We start from the raw sequence: 24,540 nt of genomic DNA on the forward strand, positions 1-24,540 counted from the left end.
TAATAAACGGGTTTCTGGGAAAGCCCATTAATAAGCAGGTGCTTCTGATGGAAAACAGTGAACGTGCAGGGTTGGGTTTTTTTGTTTTTTTGTTTTTCCTTTCCTCTGCTCTTGAGAGAGATAATGTATATCAGAATTTAATTTTGTCTAATAAAAATGTTCATCACTCCAATGCATCTTCATTTATAGCTCAGGCTGTCTGAGTGAGTGACCCTGGGGGAAGCAGACTGCAGTGGGATTGGGCCCAGGGAGTGGGGTCCCCAGGAGAGAGGCAGCCCCCAACACCTGGGAGCAGGTGGGAGAGGCAGCCCCCAGGGGCTCCTAGGCCGGGATGCAGGCCTGGCAGGGGCTGGCCAGGGACCCAACAGACACAAGGGATGGAGAGTCTTCTGAGAATCCAAGAGAAGCATCTTGTCTCTGTTCATGAGCAAAATTTAGCTAAGAAGGAAGCAAAGGCAACAAATAAACAGAGGGGCAGCTCCGGGGTCTGTGGGACCTTTGGGAAGCAGCCCTGTGCCTAGGGAGGGACACCAGGAGCAGCTTCTACTTGCTGTGTGGTTTTGGTCAATTTCTTTCCCTGTCTGAACCTGAAAAGGAGAAGTAATTCCTGCTCCAAAGTTTGCTCTGAGGATTAGGAAAAAACACATAACAGATCTTATCCATGGTGGTTTTGATTTTTTTTATTTGCTTCTTTTTCTTATCTGTATTTTTGAAATTTTCTGCCAAGAAACGTGTCAGCTGTGAGCCATAATTTACTCTTTCATGCATTAGTTTATTCAACACCTGCCACATGCTGTGCGATGTCCCTGGTGCGGACGACCCGCCCTGCCGTGGACCTGGGCCTCACCTTCACAGAGCAGGTCAGACAATGATAAGCAATAGGCAAAATGCGTGTTGGATGGTGGTAAGTGCTGAGGAGAAAAATAAAGCACCACAGAAGAGGGAGAGGCTGGTGTGCAATCCTTAAAGAGACATCAGGGGAAACCCCACAGAGAAGGTGCCGCTTGAGCAAAGACCAGAGAGGACAGCCTGTGCAAATGCCCTGGGGCAGCAGCAACCAGAGGGCAAGTGCCCTGGGCTGGGGCAGGTGAGGGGAGAGGAGTGGAGATGGTCAGAGCAAGGCAGTGTGCAGGTCTTGCAGACCCTCGGGGAGTGCCTCCAGCTGGGATGTGAGGCCATTGGAGGTTGGGCGGGGCAACGTCACTGTCTGTGGCGGCAGAGACCGTGAGGATTGGACGAGGGGGTGAGAGAGAAGAAGGGGGCTCGCTCGATTCAGGTATCTGGGCTCAGCATGGGTGGAGTTGCCATCAACCAAGACAGGGGTCTGGGGAAGGTGAAGGTGGGGGAAGGACACAGGTGCATGGGGGCCGGTGCCCCTCGGACAGCTCACCGAGGGCACCGATGGAGTCTGAGGTTGGGGGAGAGGTCCGGGCTGGGATCGGGGATGCTTCAAGACATCAGACTAGGTGAGATCACCCAGGAGTGAGTGTGGCCAGGGAGGAGAAGCCAGGAAGGGCTCCAGTGTGTAGAGGCCTCGGAGACAAGGAGGCCCTGGGGAAGGAGAACCAGTTTGCTGGGGCCGCCAGACAAAGTGCCACGAAATGGGCACCTTCAGCAACAGACACGTATGTCTCCCAGCTCTGCAGCCAGAAGTCCAAGATCAAGGTGCCGGCAGGGCTGGCTCCTCCTGAGGCCGTGCAAGGGGGTCTATCCCTGCCCCTCCCCCAGGTCCTGGTGGTCCACTGGCAACACTCCTCGGCTTCTAGAAGCATCACCCCATCTCCACCTCTGCTGCACGTGATGTTCTCCCTGTGTGCGTGTCTGTGTCCGAATTTCCCCTTTTATAAGGACATCAGTCCTGTTGGATCAGAACCCACACCCTAAGGGTCTCATTTTAACTTAATCACCTTGGTAAAGACTTCATCTCCAGATAAGGTCACAGCCTGAGGTCCTGGGGGTTAGGGCTTCATGTTTTTTGGGGGGACACAATTCAGCCCACAGCAGGGCAGCTCAGATACTGAGGCCAATGAAGAAAGCACATCACGGGGGAGAGACAGAGCTTGTGTGCGCATAGATGGCATGAGAGGAAAACTGAAATGACCGCCAGGCAATAAAAGAGCTCTATAAAACACCGCCCATCACCGTTTGGAGAAAAGCACAGCACACAGAGCTCCTGGCATGAGTACAGCCAAAGACAGTCATTATTATTAATAGCCCTCGTGCAGCCCCGAGGGACGGCCTGGCGTGGAAGAAGAAATGGGATGAGGGGGCCCCCAGCACCTACCTCGTCCTGGGGCCCCTGGGGTCCCTGGTCCAACCACAGGCACAGAGGGGCCATCGCTGTGCTCTCAGCCTCCCGGGTGTTCTCTCGGGGATAGACCTCACCCCCAGGCACACTCACTAAGGGTCAGCGCGGTGCCACCTGGCATCGCCACAGTGCCCCCCTCCCCGCTCAGAAGGACCCCAGCTGCATTTAATACTTACCTGAGGTCCCTAATCATATTTGAACGAGGAGCTGGGCAAATCGTGTGGTCGGTCCAGCCACACGTCTGCCGCCCCCCCAGAGCCTGTCCTGAGACCCCCTTTCAATGGTGACTGGAGGGGAATACCTCTTGCCTGGGCCATTCATTCATTTATTCACTCACTCACTTATTCAACGAGGGTGTTCTGAGCACACTGGCTGGGAGTGGGGAGCCTTGGGGAGTGAACGCCGGGGAAGCAAAGGTGCCAGGAGCCCCCAGCCCCGTGGCAGGGCCCCCATAGTCGGGGAGAGGGTCCCAGCCCTGAATTACGAGCCCTCTCTCAACAAAGGTGTACAAAGAACTTTATTCATGACGAGAGCCTGGAGCTCGCTTGCGATGTGGGCTGAGGTTTCATGAGCCTGCAGCCCCGAGCACGGCTGGTGGCCGGCTGGCAGGCACTGAGTAGCCCCTACTGCGTACTGGCCCTGGGGGAAGCCCCGCTGCTCGGTGGATCCCTGCCATTTTAAGCCCAAAGAGCTGCTATTTTCTGGAGTCACCAAAGCTCTGCAGAAGGAAATAAAAGAATCCCCATCAGAGCGGCTTTAGCGTGTGGCTCCCGGCTGATCCACGGTCCCCACCTACCGGGCGACCAGGACGCTGCCCGCCATCCCCCTCACAGCATCCGGAAGCCGTGCCGTTTGCCTGGGAGGGGACCCTGGAGCATCCCTCAGGCTTGGGAAAGGGGACATCCTCCCCTTCCTGGACCCAGACCGTCACACCCCTTTCGCTTCAAAATGCTGCTGCTTCGGGCCGCAGCGCACGGTGGATCTCCCAGCAGCGTCGCGTGAAGGAAGATGAATGTCGGCACAGCGGGAGCAGGAGGAAAATCGATCAACTGTCTTTGAAAAACGTCTTCTGCGTCTGGTGGCAGAGGGTTACAAACGAGGACATCAACTGCCCCGGCCCACGGAACATCTCAGGCACAGGGTCCCAACCCTGCCTCTCCCGGGCAGGTAGGGCAGCCAGGGACGCGGTTTGTCCTGGGGCTCCGAGTAGACGGCAGAGAAAAGACCCCCAGAGCCCAAGAAATCTCCTTCAACAGCTTTGAGAAAGCACGGGGGCCTCCTGCAGAGAAAGGGATTACTCAGGGCCACACACAGGCTCAGGGACCGGGGTCTCCTGGCACCCTGTGCAGCTGGGACCCCCAAAGACACAAGAGAGGTCTCCTGGACAGTAGAGAATGGTGCTGCCTTGGGCACGGGGCAGTAGAGCCCACGAGAACCCTGCCAGCCCCGAGGCCTGGAGGGGAGCCTAAAACGGCACCACAGCGCTGCCTGCCAACCACCGTCACTCCCAGGGGAGCCGGGGGCGTCCAGAGGCACATCCCAGGTGGCCCCCACCGGGACCCCGCCCGCCAGGCTGCCCAGGACACAGATTCACTCCTTTAGCGATAACTCCCATCTCAGAGATGCGTGAGGTACCGTGCTCGCCACCCACGGCACCTAAAGGACAGAGCGGGGACCCGCAGCCTGGGCGCTCAGCTGGCGTCTCTGTATCCCGGACGCTCCCCACTCCCTGCCGGCATCTCGGGGCGGCTGGACCAGCACGCGTCCACCGCCTTCAGGGGCTGCAGGGCAGAGGTCAGATCTCCTGGTGGCCGAGGATGTCCACGTGGAGACTGCACAAGGATGAGGTCCACCCGGACTGACAAAAGACACGAGATTATAGAGGAAACCAGTTCTACTGGAATCCAGCCAGCTGTCAAAGTATTAAAAACAAACACGAGTGTGACAGACAGAATCGCCTGATTTATTTGAGCTTCAGCTACGAAGATGCAGCCGCGGGCGCGAGAGCTCCTCAGTGTCACAGCCGTGATGAGGCGGGAGATTTCTGCAGCAGCGGCAATGTTGCGGATTGAAACTCTGAGATTTCCGCTGACACATCGCCACCCACAGGCTCCTAACAAAGCCGAGGTTTGCCGCCGCGCAGCCGCCCGTGTCATTCGCAGATTCTGTATCTGTGATTCACCTGCTTGTTAAATCTCCCTGTGACCCCAACATCAAGAGTTGGGTGCTTTCGTGGGTGCTCAGAGCGTGGCAGAGCAGGAGAGACGTGGCTGGCCCGACGTGCGTGTTCCCGGCGGGGGCGGAGCCAGGTGACGCTGTCTCGAGTCAGCTCTGGGGCCGGGAGCAGGTGCCCTTTGCATCTGTTTAGGGCTTTTCGCACTGTTGTGTTTTGTTGGTGGTTTTGCTGTTTAAAATGGCCCCAAGTTCGGAGCTGAAGTGCCATCCAGTGTCCTAAGGACAAGAAAGCTGTGCCGTGACACGGAGAAGGTGCGTGTGAGACGGGCTTGGTTCCAGCGTGATCACAGCGCTGTGGGCCCGAGGTCCACGTTATGAGTCAACAATGTAGATTAAATGAGGTGTCTTTAAACAGAAACACATCGAATAAAGTTGTCTATCGATCGGTTGACAAAATATCGTGCCCAGAGGCTCCCAGGACCCTACCTAACCCCGCATTTTCCCTGGAGCAGGTTTGGTAACCACTAATTCCGCGTTCATGTGACTTCACAGCGCGGGACTCCTGCAGGTGATGAGAACCGAGTATGTCTATAACTGAAGGAAACACTGCTTTCCATTTAGAAGTTACTGAGGACGAAGATGTGGTGTCTCCCCCTCACGGTCACAGGCCCTGAGAACGGCTGCCACATGCTGGCACTGTCACCTCCCGCGACCGGGCTGGCCCTCTTCTGGCTCCTGTCACGCCCTGTGCGGCCATGGGAACTCGGGCCCAGGGGAGGGGGATGAGGAGCCCCTCGAACTGGCTGAGATGCGTGTCCCCCACTCCGAGGAGGGGTCTCCAGCGCACAGAGGTGTTTAGAGCGGCCACGTTCCGTTCCTCGGGCGCCCGGACCCGGGGAGCGCAGTCAAGCTCGGACGCCCTCACGTGCATTGGGCTCCGGGAAGCAGGAGGAGGGACCAGCCCCAGGGGCTCGGGGTCTGAGGAGGGAAGAGGAGAGGGCGGCCGAGGGCTGCGTGCTGGAGATAGGGCCGATGGAGCATGAGCCCCCCAAGCCGCTGGGCCCCAGAAGAGCCACAGCCGCGTGAACGGAGAGGGACCTGCAGGGTCCGGCCCACCCGTGCTACTCCCTCTTCTTGATAAGAACTGCTGCCCAGGCCGAAGTTAATTCAACTGACAGCCTTGATAAGTCGCAGGGGTAACCGCTCAGGGATAAATAAGAGGAGATGCCTTGTTTGTTATTCCTTCTTGCTCTTTTAAGCACCCGATAGACATTTTAAAATTAAATCAAATGGCTTATCTGGGCTAATGCAGGTGGCCGGGGTGATCTTCCTCCAGCGACTAACTGGTGGCTGATAGTGTTCTCACCCCGCAGGCATCACTCATCTCAGCGCAGCTTCGCCTGGCCCCGAGCTTCCAAGTGATGAATATCAAAACCAGTGTTGTTTTCCTCCTGAAGGTTACAGTTGAGTGGGCTCCAGGTTTTGTCCTTTCTCACCTGAGACCCCGCCTTCACGGGGTGTCCAGCGCAGGGTCCGGAAGCCACAGCAGTGGGATCTGCTCCCAGCGTGCCTGCAGAAACAGGGACATCCTTGTGGCGGGCTCGCTCCTGTTTCTGGGCAGGGCTGTGGGGCTGCAGGAGGGAAGACCCTGTGCCCACCATCAGGACCGCACGGCAGTCCGGCTGCCCCTCGTCCTCCCCTCCTCCCACAAGTACAGCCAGAAACTCAGAACATTCCAGAGAGAGACCCTGGCGGGTGCAGAGAGAAAGGCAGGCTGGCCTGGGGCCTCGGGCCTGAGGAGTGACAGGTGAGGAGTGCTGCTGAAACTCGGCCTCTGTGCACCAGTGCCAAATAGAAATGCGGAGACAGAGTTCTGGGTGACGGAGAAAAGAAATAGCTTGATTGCTTTGCCAGGCAAAGGGGGCCACAGCGGGCTCCTGCCCTCAAGACTGTGTGTCCCGACCTGGAGGGGGTAGGGAGGAGCTTTATAGCAACGGTTCAAAGAGGAGGGTGTGATCAGCCCACGGGCCTTCTTCTGATTGGTTGGTGGTGAGGTAATCGGGAGTCGGCACCATCGACCTTCAGGTTCCAGCCGGTCTGGGGTCTCCGTGCTTGTGGGCAGCATACAGTTAACTTCTGACACCTGGTGGGGGTCTCAGTATCTGCAAAACAGCTCAAAGGACACGGCTCAGAATAGTATCTACAGCCCTTGAGGAGGAACGAAAGGTCCCTGACTTTGTTTAATGGCCAAAAGTATTATTATTTTGTCTCACTTGACTGTTTTCCTTTCTTTCTGCATCTTCTCACTTCTCTGATTAAATTTGTTATTTGACTAAAGTCTTTTCTACAGACCGAGGGCAGGCGGAGGAAACGGGCAGGGTCTATTCTGGGAAGGCCTCACGGGGTCCTGCGCGGGGACAGGAGTGGGGTTCTTCTTGCCGCGTCATCCCACGCTGACTGGGAGCCTCAGACGCCAGCAACTCAGAAACCACAACGCGCCCAGCAGACAAAGCCTACTCCTTGCCAAAGGGCCAGGAAAGGGGCAGCTAGCAGGACAGAAAACTCCCAAACCCTGACTGCTCTCCTCCACCCAAATGCCGTGGAAGGTCTGGGCCTCACACCCACGCACGCTGGCCAAGGCCCGACCGCAGGCTCAGCGGAGGCCACGTCAGGAGCCAGCACCTCTGCCCCCACCTGCAGTACCAAGCCCTCCTGCTCCTGCCAGGGCCCTCGGCACAGAGGCCAGCGGGGGCTAGGATCCCCCGGATGGAGACGGAAACAAAACATCAAATGTGGGGGGCATTTGGGACGTGCAGCCCCCAACGCTCACAGGAAAGAGAAACGTATCAGATCCGTCATCCAAGCTTCCAGCCCAAGAAGCTGGGAAAGAAGATCAAAATGAGCCCAGAGCAAGCAGGCAGAGGAGAGAATAAACAGCAGAAATCAGTGACCCTGAGAAAAGGAAAACAGTACAGACCATCAGAGTGCTGGTTCCGCGAAGAGACCAGTAAGGCGGACAAATCTCTAGTGAGAATGACAGAAAGAAAAGGTGGAAGACAAATCACCAGAATCAGGAATGCAACCAAGACACCACTACCAACCCTACAGACGCTAAAAGAATCAGGGAGGCAGGGGACGGCTTGTACAGATGCGGGCTCCCCTTGGCACCTGGCCCCATGGTGTCCTGCTCTACCTTCTGACCATTTTCTGCTGGCCAGGCTCCTGGTCAGTGTCGTGGAAGGGACAGTCTTCCCGGGAGGGGCCAGCGATGTCATCTGTCACCTGGAGTTCTCCAGTCCTGACACCCGGAGCTGAAGGTGTACTCCGATGAGGCCTCATGCTCGATCAAGCCCCAAACCCCCTGGCGGGCTCCTGAGAGCAGACGTGGGGTCACTCCCAGAGCTTCTGACTCGGCAGATCTGGGCGGCCCTGAGAATTTGCACTTCTGGCAGGTTCTCAGTGGATGCCGATACTATGGGTCCAGGGTCCCCACCTGGACAACCTCTGACTAGATGAAAGCTGGAAATAGGATGTAGGTTCAAGGAAGATGGAGTCACGTCTCTTAGATGCCTCCATGGAGGATGGAAACCTGCACATGTGGGGACGGAGAGCAGATAGCGATGGCAATGGTCACAGGGGGCACCTGTGAGCTCTCGCTGTGCACAGCACTTTCATACCTTAGTTCTTTAATCTTCACAAAGAGCCTGTGAGGGAGATGCCATATTAACTCCCATTTTGCAGACAGGGAAAGTGCAGTAGAGGGGGGCTCGGTAAATTGCCTGAAGTCACACTGCCAACAAGCGGTTATAAGAGTCAGGGTTCTCCAGAGAAGTCGAACCAATACGATAGATGGATAGGTGGATGGGTAGATGATAGATAGATGATAAATGGGTGGATACATAGATAGATGGTAAGTAGATAGATGATGGATAGATAGATAAATAGATGACAGATAGATGGATAAGCAGACAGATAGAAGAGACTTATGAGGGATTGGCACACATGGTTATGGAAGCTGAGGAGTCCCAGGACCTGCAAGCTGGAGACCTAGGAAAGCAGGTGTCGTTCAGCCCAAGTCCCAAGGCTGAACTGAAGTCAGCGGAGCCACTGTGGGGGGGCAGGAGAACATGGCTGTCCCAGCTCACACAGAAAAAGCAAATTAGCCCTTGTTCTCACTTTTGGCTCTATTCAGTCCTTCAGTGGATTGGATGATGCCCCCCGCCACTGGAGAAGGTGGGTCTCTTTATGCACTGATTCAAGGGAACACCCTCACAGGCCCTCCCAGAAACAGCATGTTACCAGCTCTCTGGGCGTCCCTGTGGCCCGGCTGAGCGGACACCTGAAACTAGCCATCTCAGTGGCCCAGCTGAGCTCCCTCAGAGCCCACACTCCCAGGGCAACAAGCGACACGTCCTGATCAGCGCGTGGACGCCCGATTCCCTGCTGAAAGCGGGCAGAGGGGGCAGAGGGCGGGAAGGCCCAGACACATGGTGGTGTTCTCCTCGGAGCCCCCCAGCCCCTGCCCCTGAGACAAGAGGGCTGCTCAAGGCCCTGACAACCCTGGGCCGCTCGCTGCTGAGCTGGCGGGTCCGAGGAGGGAAGCGGGGCGACGCAGAAGCTGCAGAGATCGCCTCGTCTGACACACACTCTGCCCGGAGGAGGCCTCCCAGATGGTGAGAGAGAGCTCCTGCGGACCGAGAAGTTAATTTTGTGGAGAAACAAATGAGAAGTGCTGAGGGGATAAACCTCACAGCTCCGGGGACATCTGCTGGGGACAGGCGTCTGTTCTCAGCCTGGGTGGCACGCCCGGGTCATCAGGCAAAGCCAGGACCCCCAGGCCCGCGGAGGGGCCTCCTGAAGGTGGGGGACGGGGGCCCTTTGAGAGCCCTCTGCACCAGCTGGGCCGGCAGGACGTGGCTCCTCGGCTCTGAGTGGTACAGACTCGCCGGTCGCCATCCCGCCCCTGCCTGGATCCCACCGTCAGGCTCGCTGTGGACGGGGAGGCCCAGAGCCGGCGTCAGGCAGCCCCCGCGAGAGGCACAGGCTGCAAATGGGACCCACGAGGAGTCCAGAGTGAGTTTAAGGAGAGAGTCATGTCTTAGATTTGCTTTTCTGCTCTATCTATAATAAGAAAATAATATTCTACCACTTCCCATAATTGTAATTGTGGTTATAATTAATATCTATAGTAATTATATTAATAATTTTATTTAATTGTTAGTATAATAGAAATTATTTAAATAATGATTTATTATTAATTACATAGTGATTACAACTAAAACTATACAATTTATAACTAATAATTAGTATCTATTAATTATATAGTTATAATTAATGATTATATAGTAATATAATTAATAACTGTTATTCATTTAAAAGAATTGAGTTATAATTAGTTATAATTATAATTTCTATAGTTATTCAATAATAAGATAATATTCTGTGTCAAGAAATGCTTATTTCTTTGTGTTTTAAAAATATTTATTTATCTATTTTGGCTGCGCTGCGTCTTAGCTGCGGCATGCAGGATCTGCGTTGCCACGTGCAGGATCTCTTAGCTGCGGCACGCATGTGGGATCTCGTTCCCTGACCAGGGATCGAACCCTGTTCCCCTGCATTGGGCGCGCGGAGTCTTAACCACTGGACCCCCAGAGGAGTCCCGAAATGATTATTTCTTAAATCAGGGATGAGTTGGGTGAGGGCCCAGGGGTCTCTGCTGGGCTGAAGGGACCTGAAAAGCCACCTTTGGGCCCATCGGCAGCTGTGCATCACCGAGACCGCCTGCTGGGCAGGGGTCCAGGCAACCCATCCTGGGTCCCTGGCTGGTGCCCACCTGCGACTCCGTGCAGGGCCCACCTCGTCCCGGGGAAGCTCAGGCCTGCGGGAATGAGTGACGACATCCTCTGGGAGAGCCGCCGCCCCTGCAAGGGGAAATGGGCGGCAGGATCCTCCAGACCCGAGACCCCACCTTGCTGCTCAAAGGCAGACCTAAAAGCCTCGGGTCTGGCTAGTGGGGCCCTGACCCCGTCCTTACCGCCCAGCTGGCCGCCCCCCATCTCCAGCCGGACGTTTCCAGTCTTCCCGTCCCCAGCCCCCTCAGGATGTCCTCTTATTTAACTTCGGGTCCACCCCACAAAGCGAAGCGTAAGGGCTTTAGGCAACCTCGTGCCCCTTGCAGTAAGAGCAGGTCTATGTCTGCCCCACGCCAACCGGTAGGCAAAGCGATGCCTCTTAACAAACTCTCTACCGCGACTTCAGGCGCCGACCGAGACAGCGCCCCCTGCCAGCCCGCGGCGGGAGGGCCCCAAGCTCGCTGGCACCTCCAAACCAGTGCCGCTCGCCCTGGGGGCCTGTGTGAGAGCCAGGCCACCCCACCCTTGGAGCTTCCAAGCCACGTGAGGCCAGAATTTGCATTTCTTTTCTTTGTTTTTAGGGCAAGAGATATTTTAATACATATAATGAAGAACCACAACCAAAATGTATATAAAGAACATCTACAAATCAACAAAAGTTAAATAGAAAAATGGGCAGGGTGCTTGACCAGACTTCTCAGCACTAAAGACACGTGTGAAGAGTGTAGATCTCACATTAAGAGTTCTTGTCACAATAAAAAGTGCTTTAAAATACTCATACTAATAATTGGCGTTTCTAACAAGTTCCCAGGTGCTGCAGACGCGGCTCCAGGGACCCCACTTTGAGAACCGGGGGTGGGAAGCAGCCCCCGCTCCCTGAGAAGCTCAGGTGTGGCCTCGAGCCCCGGAAGACACTTCTCTTGTTACTGGGACCTCATTACAACGAGCGTAAAGGTGAGTTCATCAGATGTTCATTCTGAGACACGTCATCACGGTCTGGGCAACTTCTGTTCATTTCACTCTTCTGCACCCCCCCTCCCCAGGTGCCCCCTCTCCAGCATGTCTGATATTTATCTTTAAATAGACACGTATCCTTGCAAAATGTGTAGGATTGTTTTGTGTGTGTTTTCCAGTCCCACCAGGGGTATTGTGTTTCCACATCTCAGTCTATTTCCTCTCCGTTTTCTCATCAAACCCTGCCTTTCACCATCTTTCCACGTTGCTGTCTGCGTATCTGGTCCCCGCCACTGTGCCCACCACATTTCACTCATCCATCCCGTTGTTCTGAACGCTCAGCAGGCCCCCAGCTCTCGGTCCCTCAAACAACAACCAGCACATAACCTCATCCCTTCTTGGACGCGTAAGAATTTACCCAGTGCCGCAAAGCCCAGACGTCTGAAAGTGTGTCCCTGTGGCCCAGCATCCTGCCCCACCTTCACACTCGTGAAGCAGCACATCCGCCCTTGCGCTGGCCGAGGATGGAGAGGCCGGCTACCGGCCCAGGACACCACGGGCGCCGGCAGCACCAGAGGCTGGGGCGGCAGGGGAGGCAGGGAGGCTCCTCCCCTAGAGCCTCAGGGTGACGCAGGAGATGGACGGGCCCCCGCGCTGGACAGCTGGGGTTCGCCCAGTGGAGGAGCACTAAGCTTGTTCTCACCCAGACGCTCCAAGGACAAAGCTGGTGGCAGAAGCTGAGCTCTGCTGGGATACAGCGATGAGACGACCCCTCCCGGGGTCCGGGAAGCTGCCCTGTCTGCACATGCGCAGGAAGGCTTCTTCGGGGTCAGAAAGGGAGGGGGCACCACCCACAAGCCTCTGCAGGGGGATCCATGTTGGAAAGAAGCTGCGCACGCGTGTTAGGGAGGGTCCTAGGGCCGTGCAGGCGTGGAGAAAGAAGCCCGATGATTGGCCAGAGGTGAACAGAGACCCGGAAGAACTGCCCTACATAAAGGCTTTAAATCACCTCTTTACCGGGGTCCTCCTCATTAGAGAGGACGCCCACACCCCTTCTCGCTGCGTCTTGCTTCTGTCTTAATAAACAACACCCCTTCTCGCTGGGTCTTGCTTCTGTCTTAATAAACAAACTGTTTCTCTGTGTGCTCTCCCATACGTTGCCCCGTGTCTCTAATAATGAACTTTGTACCTGTTTTTACAGTTTTTCCTCCTTGAAACATTCTTGCTTTCAAACGGGGAAAAGAGCCAGGGCCACCGTGCTTCTAGCCTCGAGCCCCTGGTGGTCTAGCGGCTAGGATTCCTGGTTTTCATCCAGGCTACCCAGGTTCAGTTCCTGACAGGGAACTAAGATCTCTCTCTTGTCCTGGGACTTTTGACGGGGCTGTCAGGGTCCATTAATAACCCAGACTTGTGGGCGAGGGGAAAGTTCAGGCATGAAAGCTCGTTAATCACCAGTGTGCCCAGGCGAGCCCCGGCCAGGCCCTTGATGGGAGAGGGACGGAGACCCGTCCCGGAACTTGGCCCTTCCCTGCGGCTTCGTGGATGCCAGCCTGGATCCAGGCCCAGAGCTGGGACCCAGACCCAGGTCCCCCTCTCCCATCGCTGTCTGCTCCGCCATCTTCCACCTGGGCCACTGCAGCGCCTCTAAGAGTTTTCTGGGGCAGCTGTGACAAAGCACCCCAGGCTGGGGGCTTTAACCCAGAGCTGGGTCTGTGAGGGGCACCACATCTCCCCGGTCCAGGCCGCATGGGCAGGGCAGGCGGTGACTTCAGGGCCGCAGGGAGCGGGGAGGGGGGCAGAGAGGGGGTCCCTGTCTCTGCCAGGGCCTCTAAGCCCTGCTAAGGGACACCAGGTTCTCCTGGGACCGGGGCCCCTCACCTCCCTCGGCTGGTAGGGGTCAGGAGGGCCTGGGGGCAGGGGGCAGGGGGCAGGTTCAGGAACGCAGACCCGGAGTTGGTGAAGACGCGGGGCAGGACCTGCAGCCTGGGCTGAGGGACGGCTCAGGCCTCTGTGCAGGGAGGGAGCTGGGGAGAGGCGCCCCTCACTCTCCCCCCACCCACACCGAGCCCCAGGTACAGCCCCTCGGGGGCTCCTGGGCGTAGAGCAGGCGTGAAGGGCGGCTGTGGAGGGGCAAACAGATGCTCTGATGCCCGTGACGGGGAGAAGCCAGGGTGCCCGCCCTGCAGAGCCCAGTGCCCCGGCAGCTCAGCCCAGAGGCTGGAGGCGCTGAGGTCCTGGAGGGCCAGGGCTGGGAAGGCAGGCCAGCCAGGGCCACCTGCAGGGCGGGGACCAGGCCGGGAGCCTGTGTGTGCTCAGCAAGCTCCCCAAACCTGGACGCACCTACCCTCGGCCCCGGCTGGGGAAACGCGTCGGGAGAAACTGCCCCCTTCTTCTCGCCTGCCCGGTGTCCCCTGACCTGGGCCGCTCGTCCCGCTCCTGGCTGGCTGCAGGCTTCGCACCCGAGGCTGCTGAGTCGCAGACGGTGAGAAGAACCCGAGAGGCAAGCCTCCACTGACCCGGGGAGCGGGGCTCAGCCTGGGAGCAGAGGCTCCCACCCTCTGCCTGTGCTGGGCCCCCCCAGATGAAGCCTGTTTCCCAGGCTGTGAGCTGAGAGCACGCAGGGACCCGGCAGAGTCACCCGACTTGGCTACTTGCTCAGGGAAAGCTGATCCCGGCACCGCAGCCTGGGAACCCCCCGGAGCCGCTGCTCTGGGGACCCTCCCCAAGACCCTCTGCTCCCTGCACCCCCCAAACTGAGGGAGATGCCCTGTGCTTCCGGTGGTCGCCCTGCCCCGCCCCGTGTTCGGGGCTCCAGCCCTCAGCCTCGCCTCCAGCCACTCTGGCCTCGAGCGCGAGTGGTCCCTGTACCGAGACCCCTCTCCGCTCCTGCCCCCACCCGGCCCCAGGGCTCCCTCCTGGCCTCCTGTCACTGCCCCAGCGCTCTCTCCCTTCACCGCCTACTACACATTTTAAACATTCTATTTCACTTGCCATCCGCTCCCTCGATCAAACACAAGCTCTGGGAGGGCAGGGGCCTTGTCCTGCTGTGTTCCTCCTACAGCGCCTCAGGCACACAGGGGTGCCAATAAGAGCGTTGAATGAACAAAAATTGAGTAAATGAATGAATGAATGAATGAATATAAGGGGAGAGGTCCCCAAGGGCAGGCCCAGAGGGCATTCATCCCACTTGCTACTTGTCTGCCAGCAGCCTCCGTTCTCAGCCCCAGAGCAGCCCTCAAGCCCGCAGCCCACGCCCGGATGCAGGCCTAGGGCCAGACCACCAGGAGCCAGTTCTCACCATGCGGAACACCTTCCTGGAGAATCACGCCCGCCCTGCCCGCACCCTGTGTCCCTTCTCCCCAGAAGGTGACCCCCAAAGCCACCCAGCTGAACGGGCCTCCTTCAAAGACAAAGCCTCCTGACCAGCCCCTCTGACAGCCCTGCCTGCCCAGGACGCCAGGCATGTTTTATGAGAAAGTATTCAATTTTGTTTTTCAGCTCAGCGGCTAAATCAGTGGGAACACGACGTCCCGGCCAGGGAGGACTCTGAAGATGGATCAGACAGGTCAGGCCGAAACGCCAGGCGGATAGTCTCCAGCTGACAGGCTTACGAGCCTCCTGTGGGCCAGACCGTGGCCAGAGTTGAGGAGCGGGCGTTGTCGTCCGCGTGGGGACGGGGCACCCTCCGATCCTGGCTGGAAGGAGGAGGGGAAGGACCTCTGGGCGGGCACAGCAGAGGTCCGAGCTCCCGCCCCATCAGCCACGGGAAGCAGGTCTGTGATCGTGTCACCAGCTGCCCACCTCCTGCTGACGCAAGCTCTGCTCCAGGCTCCACGTGGTCAGGCCCGAGGGTCCCCGCCCAGCCCTGCACGGCTTTCCTTCGGCCGGCGGGTCCTGCCCTGAGACTCCGGCTCCCAGAGTGCCCGCGGCCTGGGGGCTGCCACAGAGCCTGTGCGCAGCAGCTGTTTCTGCCCCGGTTTACGCGGGGCGGAGCCATCGCACGACGATCGGGAAGCCGAGGTTCAGCGCACCCCCCCCACCTCCTCACCCTCCCCCCGTCCAGGCCGACCACAAGTCCACACCAGGGACGCCCGGCCCGTGCGGCACGGCTCTGAGGGCTGGGACAGACGGTGAGGACCGTGGTCCACTACTCACCAGCCCCATCGCAACCAGACCAGCCCCGAGGACGGGTCGGCCCCCCCTGTATCCTGCCCACGGCGACCGCCCCTCCCCGGAGCCCAGCCCGACCTCGCCTTCTCAAGAGCCGCTCACAGGGCTGGGTGCGGTCAGGCCTCCACTGCCTATGGGGCTCCTGTCTGCGGGACCCCCATGCTGGGACCCGCAGCGGTCATCCACTCTGTGTGGGAAGTGTGAAGAGAACTTGTGGACAGGTTTAGACCACACTCACTCAGAAGTCGCACGACTTTGGGCTCTAGGGACAAATTATTCGAGATAGAAAACCTCTTCGCACTGATTCAAATGATAAAGGGAGATGTCGGCTCAGAAACTAGAAAAAACACAGGGTTCTGGCTTAAGGCTTGGCTCGACCTAGGGGCTGGATAAATTCAGTGGTGTGCCCAAGACTGCTGAGGGCGCCTGGGCGTGCCCCTTTGCCCCACTGTCTCAAGAAGATCCTGTACAGTAAGAGACTAACTGTGCCCAGGGTGAGAGCTGGCCCTTGACCGGCTCCTAGGAGGTGACCTCCAGACCCTGAGTCCTGCCTGATCGATGTCTCTGCTTACTAAGGGGTCTTGGGCCATGTGGTATCAGCTTGACCTCTGGGGGCTGGAGGTAGGTCAGCCACGTGCCACATTTAAGTGGCCAAGCTCCAGTAAAAATCCTGGACCCCCAGGCTCGGGTGAGCCCCCTGGTTGGCCACACACACTCCACACGCTGTCACGTGTCGCTGCTGGGAGAGCTCAGTCTACATTACCCCCAGGAGGGGATGGATGGAGCTCGTGACTTTCTCCTGGACCTGGCCCCATGCACGGCTTTTCCTGTTGCCATTTTTAGTCTGTGCCTTTCACTGCAATAAATTTTGAGTGAATCATGAGTATACTGGCTTCACCGAGCAATGTCGAGCCCTTCTATCGAATTGTTGAACCTCAGTGTGGTCTTGGGGACCCCTAAGCTGCAGAACCAAAGCATTTTCACATGATTTCTTGGAAGGAGGGGTGGGTCCGGCTTCAGGCACAGCTGGATCCAGAAGCATGAATGAATGATCAGGTTTCCCCCCATGCACTGTCTCTGCTCTGCCCTGTGTCCCACCTGAGCCCCATGCACTGAAGAGGCTCCCTTTGCTCATGGTAGGTAGTACGGAGCCTCGGGGGCGGGACAGGGACACCCCAGTCCTCCCACATCTCCCACCCCAGATGGTCTGCTGAGCCCTGTGGGGCAGAGATGGGCTGTGCAGTCCTCTGATGGGCCCTGCAGTCCGGGGCTCAAGGGTCCATCCTTGATGGGATGGGTGCAGCCGGCCCCTGGTCATTTATCCATCAGAGATGGAACATCATCCAACTCCAGAGGCCTTGCTGCCTGTGCGAGCAGCCTCGGCAATGACTTCTGGCTCTGTGAGTGAGGCTGCGACACTCTGAGGCCTCAGGGCGGCGTCTTCTGGGGATGGCCCCGCGCTGTCCCCATCCCTCCGGGCGCCGGACAAACTCAGAGACTAGCCTCTGTGGTCGGTTCTGCACAGCACCGTGAGTAAGTTGTGGGTAAGTTGCTGGCATTTAAACTCAGGAGAGATCTCAGGTGTGTGGGGGAAGGTGAGGTGTGACGGTGGTGACAGCTCTGGAGCTCTGGGGTCTTCCTACAGCCCCTGCCCACCTCAGCCCAAGCAGCAGAAGCCCCCTTCTGCCCACCCGAGCCCCCTGCTGTCTCCCGAGGGGCCCGAGCACGTCAGTAACCCTGCGCGAGTCAAGTGCGTTTTCGGGAAAAGGAAACGTAAAGGCATCTAAGTGCTCCCACTTGCCAAGAGGTGCATCTGTCAGCACAGCGTCATTTAGGAGGCCCCGGGCTGGGTGGGTGCAGCGAAGTGGGCTGTCAGAGGGAGGAAGGGCCAGGGAAGGGGGCCCGGAAGGGGAGAACATGCAGAGGGAAACAGACACAGAGTGAGACGGAGAGATCACAGGAGCAGGAGAGAAGAGCTGTGAGCCAAACAGCAGTGGAGCCGGAACCCCTGAGCAGACGCCCCTGGAGCCGCCACGTTACAGCAGGACAGGTAACGAGGGTCGGCCCTGAGGCCCAGACGGAATAATCAGCAAATTCAGAGATGATTTCCTGGTCTTCCCTGAAAAATTACTAACAAGGCCATTGCCCGATGGTGAGGAAACTGGGGGAAGGGATTTCCCAGGAGCCACTTCGGAGACCAAGACCCGACGAGCCGTGCCCCTGCCCCGCCCTGGGCCCTCGCGGGTGGGCCGCGTCCGCCGTCCGCCCGGCGCTGGAGAAGCAGGGCAGCGGCCGCGGAGGTAGTGAAGGAGCCCTGCCAGCCCCTACCTTCCGCTTTCCAGCCACCGCTGGCCGGGAAGACGGCCGTGCCGTTATTGCATTTTAAACAAAGCCCAGCTCGACTGTGGAGGCGGGGGAAATGTTTCATGACACAGTAATTATTCCTCGGAGTGCAGTTGCTAATCCCATGAAAATAGCCAGCTCCGGAATCAGGCAGTGGTGCGGGGCCTGCCTGGAGGACCCCGCTTCTGGTCCTGGCCCCACAGACCACCTGGCCTCCTACCTTTTTCTTCCAGACCCTCCCACGCAGCTCTCCCCAGGGCTGGCGAGCTTCCTGGCGGCCTGGCATCACCCAGGGGTGAGTGATGGAGAAATAGGACACCGCAGACCGAAGCCGTGGTCTTTCACGCCGAATCTTGGAAGCGACACACCGTCTCCTCTGCCAGGTGCTTTTGGTGACGGTGACGCGGCTCCACCCCGGTCCAAGGCTGCTCGGGCAGGGATCACTGGGGCCACCTGCGGGCTGGCCCCTCACCCAGGAAACGCTGGAATGTAGACTCTAAGATGGCAGTGACCTCGTGGGAGCTGGGGTCAGCACAGGCGATGGCCATAGATGTTGAACCGCAAGGGGCTGGCTCGCTCAGCCAGCCATGGACCGACGGCTGTGTAACAAAACATCCCCAGTCAAAGGTGCAGAACAATTGCTTCCTTACACCATCAGTTCTGTGGGTCAGGACCTGACAGGACACAGCAGGGCTCTGACGCAGGACCGGTGGCCTCTGCTGGGAAGCTGACTCCATGTCTGGGGGCTAGAATCATCCAGAAGCTCGTACACTCAGGCACCCTCTCAGGAGCCCCTCCCCTGGTTCCCAGGAGCAGGCAGAGCCCCCCGGGGGGTGGCCCCCTCTACCCCGATCACCATGGCCACCCTGGCAGGCCCAGAACTCTGCAGACCTGGAAGTGAGACCCGTCCCTGTGACCCGACACCCTTATCTCTTGATTACTTCTCTCGGCTCTCTGACCGCGGTTTTCGTTCTCTTCCGCAGCTGAACCCGGATGGCATGGGGTCAGCTGGCCTGCCCACCCCCGGCTCAGCCCCCAGCCACACCGGCCTCACCCGACAGTCCTGTCAGCCGCCTCCATCGGGCCACGGTGACGACGCTTGCAGCGGCTGGCCACTGCTCATCCGCCGCGCCAGACCCAACGCCCAGGCCCCAGTGACAGCAGAGGGGCCCGCAGAGCCCACCTGAGCTGGGCCTTGGTGCCCAGTGCGGGGATTTCGGAGTGCCCTGGACTTCCGTGTGGACAATGCCTGGGTCCATGGGGGGCGGGGAGAAAAGCTGAGAGAAGGGGAGCCGTGCCCGCCCCCCGCCCAGCCCACCTGCCGTGTCCTAAACCCAGAAGCCTGTGCACATGTCGCCTCACGGGGCAAAAGGCACTTTGCAGATGAGATTAAGTTAAGGGTCTTGCGATGCGGAGATTGTCCTTGGAGACGGATCCGTGGGCCCAGGGTCATCCCAAGGACCCTGATAAGAGGGAGGTGGGCCTGAGGAAGCAAGCAGAGGCTGGAGTTGTGAGCTTTGAGATGAGGAAGGAGCTGGGAGCCCAGGAACACAGGCGCCTCCAGAGGCTGGAAAAGGCTGGGAGCGATTCTCCCTGGAGCCCCAGGGGGACCAGCCGTCCCACACTTCATTTCACCCAGCAAGACTAGTGTGGGATTTCTGACCTACAGACTATAAGATAGTAGGTTTGTGTTTACTTCAAGCCTTTAATTTCCCACAGCAACCAGGAAGCTCTGATACTCTCTTCCCAGCGACTTGGCCTCGGCCTCCTGTGGATGTGAGCTGGCCCGAGGTGGCCGTCACTTGCCGTCAAAGGGTCCCGGCCAGTTCAGAAAGGGGGCCCGCAGTGCAGTGCTGAGCGGCAGGCCAGAGGCTGCCTAAGTCCAGGAAGGAGGTCAGCGGTGGGGACCGTCCGTCGGCAGCTGAAAAGCCACAGGCCTTGGGACAAAGGAGCCAAGCTGTCACCCCCCCAAAGTGGGACTCAGACCACGAGCCACTGAAGCCAGAGGCCCCAGGCGCATGGTGACAGACGTCTAGGGGCCGTGGAGAGAGAGAGAGAGACCAGGGATGGCCGCTCTGTCGGGGGAGGGGCAGTGCAGTGGACAGCTTTGTGGAGGCCCTTCCTGCCCGGGGACCCCAGGCCAAGGCTGCTGCTGCCAGAGAATCATTTACTGCAAAAACAGCTTCTCTGTCCCGCGAGGAACATCCGTCAAGCAAAGGCACAGAAGTGGGGGACACGGTGAACAGTGAGGTTGGGATGTAGGGGACCGGGGGGAGGGCCTGCCCTCCTCCCTCCCGATGGCAGGTGCCACAGCCTGTGCGTGAAAAGGCCCGTTATGGTCTCACGGCCAGAAGCCCCACGGGCCCCTCGGGTGACGTGCAAGTTGGGCCGCTGGCCCCCTGCCCCCTTCCTTTTCCAGCTTCTGGAGGCGCCCATGACCCTGGGCTTGCGGCCCCTTCCTCCATCCTCAAAGTGCCTCCCTCCAGCCTCTGCTAATGTCTCTTTGCCTCTGTATTCTGACTCTGTCCCGCCTCATCCTCCTCCTAGAAGTCATCCCCCCTGTGATGACACAGGGCCCCTGGACCATCCAGGGCAGGCCCCCATCTCAACATCCTTAACTTAACCCCCTCTGCCCTGTGAGGTTCCATTTGCCCTGTGAGGTTCCAGGCTTAAGAGGTGGACACAGCTCTCTGGGGACACAGTTCAACTCACAGCGAGATCTGCAGAATGGCCCCAGCCCCTGTTAATGGTGGATGAGGGAGTCTTGTATCTTCCCCTCAGGGAGAATCTGCGTGTGAGTAGGCGACCCTGTACCCCGATGACACCAACCACAGGCCAGGAGGACAATTTGGAAGATAGACGGCAGCGCATTTTGGTGCCCACCAGGGCACACCTGCGGAGATGCTTGGCATTGCTGCCCCCCGCCCGTGCCGACCGTGACCCTGGTGGCTGCTGCCCCCGGCAATCCTAAATCGTGGCCGACTTCACTTCCAGCCCGAAATTAAAGCTCTGCCTTGTTCTTCTATCGACCAGCGAGCCCAGAGCAGAACAGCTGCAGGCCCAGCAGCCCGTCACGGCCTCCTGGTGAAGTCAGGGCACCTTCCAGGCAGGCTGCCCAGCTCCCGCCGCCAGAGCTGCGGTCCCCTGGGGAACTCAAACCCCAGCCCCACGCCTCCCTCACCTGCGGGGCCCCGAGCTCACTCGTCACCTCTGCAGAGGTGCCCGAGAGCCAGATGGAATTCTAATCAAGCCACAGCCTGAGGACACTTTTTTGATGTCCAAAGCCTGGGAAGTCAGTGGAACTGGCCTTCAGCCAGATTTCTTAAGGGGCTAAAGCTGACCAGTCCAGGCGAGGAGAGGCTGCCCCAGCCAGGAAGCAGGGTGGAGAGAGGCCAGGCCCAGCCTCTGCTCACCCAGCGTGACCATCTCTGGGTCACCTCGCCACAGCACTGATCCCTTGAGCTGGACGCTGGTTACCATCTAGTAAATGCCAGCTGGGTCAGGGTTTGCACTGCAGTGGGTTAAACAGAGTCTCCCAAAAATTCACGTCCACTTGGACATCAGAAGGCGACTTTGTTTGGAAATAAGGCCTTTGCAGGTGTAAGTAGTTAAGATGAGGTTACATTGGAGTAGGGTGGGCCGTGAATCCCATATAAGGTGCCCTTATAAAGAGAGACACAGACACACAGGGAGAAGCCATGTGAAGATGGACCCTCCTCTCCAAGAGACTGGGGGGACGCGGCCACAGCCAAGGACCATCGGCCATCACCAGAGCTGGAAGAGGCAGGAGGGCCCTCCCCTAGAACCTGGGGGTGGGGTGGGCGTGGTCCCGTGACACCTTGATCTTGGACATTTGGCCCCTAGAACCGTGAAAGAATAAATTCCTGTTGTTTTATTTTGTTTAATATTTATTTATTTATTAATTTGGCTGTGTCGGGTCTTAGTTGCGGCGTGCAGGATCTCTGATGTGGCATGCGGGATCTCTTGTTGCGGCGTGCGGGCTCTCTTGTTGCGGCGTGCGGGATCTCTTGTTGTGGCGTGCAGGCTTCTCTCTCTAGTTGTTGTGCTCTAGAGTGCATGGGCTCAGTAGCTGCGGCGTGCGGGCTTAGTTGTCCTGTGGCAACTTACCTCCCTCACCAGGGACTGAACCCACGTCCCCTGCCTTGGAAGGTGGATTCTTAACCACTGGACCACCAGGGAAGTCCCAATTCCTGTTGTTTTAAGCCTTGAAGTTTGTGGTGTTTGTTACGCGGCCCCAGGACACTAATTCCCCCAGTTCTTCATGTACCCCTCGTCATCCCCCATGGGACGTGTGCTGTTCTTGTTCCCACTTTACAGGTGGGGACCCTGAGGCCCAGCCAGGCCAGGTCACTTGCCCACAGTGGCAGAGGCGGGTCAGCGTTTCCCTCCATGCACAGCCCTCCTCCCCATGCCTGTAAGAGGAAGGACCTTCCCTCCCCCCAGCCCGGGGCCAGCGGAGGCTCCGCGGTTTGACAGCCTTGCAGTTCAGAGCTGAGGTCCGTGTCCCCTCCCTCGAGTCTGGGAGCACAGCCGGTGGCCCTGGGTGACTTCTGAAGCAGGGTCATTAAAGGCCACGCAGCGTCCACCTGCCCTCAGAGCCCTGGCCGCTCCGTGGAATCCACAGGCCCGAGGCCCCCAGAGCCACAGAACCAGCCCTGGGAGTCCAGCTGCCTCCAAAAGACCCGGCCGTGCCATCGAATCACTGCCAGGCTCCCACCGTCCCGCTGGGCCCCCAGACACTGTGGAGCAAAGTGAGCCATCCCAGGGGGGCCCTGTCTCTGAATTCCTGACCCAGAGGACTTGGGAACATAGTAAAATGCTGTTTCTTGCCACCGAGTTTGGGGGCGGTTTGTTTCACAGGAACAGTAAGGGGAGGCATAGGAGGCCTGCGGGGAAATGCACACATCGTCCCAGAGACTGTCAGGGCCGCACCCTGCTTGGGGAGGCTCGCCTGGAGGCCCCGGATCACACAGCTTGCGATGGGCTTCCAGATCCCAGCTGGCATTATGCGGGGAGGGGAGCAGCGCTGAAGTGCTTCGCCCAAGAGGGAGGCCAGGCAGGGAGCGGTCCACAGGGTGGGGAGCGGGGGGCAGGGGCCCCTTCTTCTGGTAAGAGATTCAGATTTCCGGGCAAACGCTCACCTGTCTGCCTCCACCACATGGGGGTGGGCACCAAGGAGAAGCCCTGCCACTCGGGACCATCCCTCCCCTCTGCCCCGCAACTGAGATTGGTTCAGCGGCAGCCTCTGCAGCTTCTGGGGTGGCGAGGATGCAGAGGGAGGGATACAGAAGGTGTCACAGCACAGACACTGTCACGTTCTCCCGGGAGAACACCTGGTCACACGTTTAATATTTAATCCACTTCCCAGGAATCTGTTGTGCCCAGTAATACTAGAAATTAGTAACAGCCTCTCGGAAATTCAAAGAAATTCAAACAAATTCCTCACAGGTCAAGAAAGAAAGGGGGAATCAATACTTCAATGACAGACATTCGATGACAATTCAATACATCACAACTCAGGGGACATGCGGGGCGGCCAGTCGAGAATGCCACGTGCACACACTGTGTCGTCATGTTTCCGAGGCAGAGGGGTGGCCGGGGCACACGAGACCTGTGATGTGATGCTGGGATTTTTCATTAAAGGGGTGCTGGGGAGAGGGCAGATATGCACCAAGCTGGCAGCCATGGTCGTGTCTGGGACTGGGGTCCCGGGGACTATTTTTTTAATATATATAAATTTATTTATTTATTTATTTTTGGCTGCGTCGGGTCTTCGTTGCTGCGCACAGGGTTTCTCTAGTTGCGGCGAGCGGGGGCTACTCTTCGTTGCGGTGCACGGACTTCTCATTGCGGTGGCTTCCCTTGTTGCGGAGCACGGGCTCTAGGCGCGCGGGCTCAGTAGTTGTGGTACGTGGGCTCAGTAGTTGCGGCTCGCAGGCTCTAGAGCACAGGCTCAGCAGTTGTGGCTCACGGGCTTAGTTGCTCTGCGGCATGTGGGATCTTCCCGGACCAGGGCTCGAACCTGTGTCCCCTGCACTGGCAGACCTCAGGGGAGCTCAGCCCCAACGTTCCAGCCGCCCCAGCTCCTGCCGAGGAGAGGAGAGACCAGCTGTTCCCCGCAAGCCCTGCGCAGGCTGCAGACTCATGAGCGAAATCGATGTTGTAGTAGCTTCATGCCTCTAAGTTTTGGCTCCTACGCAGCCACGGCCCCTGGAACTGCCCACTTTGTGGGTGAGAGGACTGGGGCCTGGAGGGGCCGGGCAACTTTCCCGAGCGCAGAGCGGAGCACCAGCCGGTGGGCACCGAGGCCGTGACCTCACCGGGCCATGATCAGCTGGGAGCAGGGGTGGGGCCCCGGGCGGCTTCCATTAACCGCCGATGCCCCACGGAGGAGGGCGGATCGGTGCCATGGGGCCAGCTGCTGCCCCCCACCCCGTGCCCCCAGCCCAGCGGGAAAGCCCTGAGGGGGGGTGCACATTCCCCAAGGTCTACGCCCTGACTGAGGTTTCAGGAGATACCCCTCTGACATCCAATTCTCTGCAGCTTGTTTACTAAATGCCAATTAAATGCTTGAGCATTCCTATCGCTGGAGAGGGTTCTCCGCGTCTCGTGACACATTCCTCATTACGTGTGTGACTATGACTTAATCATCCAACAGCCCCATTCATCTCCTGGAGGGAGACAGAGAGACAGACAGGGAGACAGAGGGACAGAGGG

At 58.4% G+C, this 24,540-nt stretch overlaps 1 long non-coding RNA gene across 1 annotated transcript; it reads right to left on the minus strand.

Moving 5' to 3' along the window:
* Positions 1-4,250: 4,250 nt before the first annotated feature.
* LOC132347849 (uncharacterized) lies at positions 4,251-12,158 on the minus strand. Its single transcript, XR_009497305.1, has 2 exons — positions 10,317-12,158; positions 4,251-6,645 (listed from the first exon to the last, which is right to left on the minus strand). It is a non-coding gene; the product is annotated as an uncharacterized LOC132347849 (long non-coding RNA).
* Between the last annotated feature and the right edge of the window lie 12,382 nt (positions 12,159-24,540).

Source organism: Balaenoptera ricei, chromosome 14, assembly GCF_028023285.1.
Source record: "Balaenoptera ricei isolate mBalRic1 chromosome 14, mBalRic1.hap2, whole genome shotgun sequence".
Taxonomy (NCBI): Eukaryota; Metazoa; Chordata; class Mammalia; order Artiodactyla; family Balaenopteridae; genus Balaenoptera; species Balaenoptera ricei.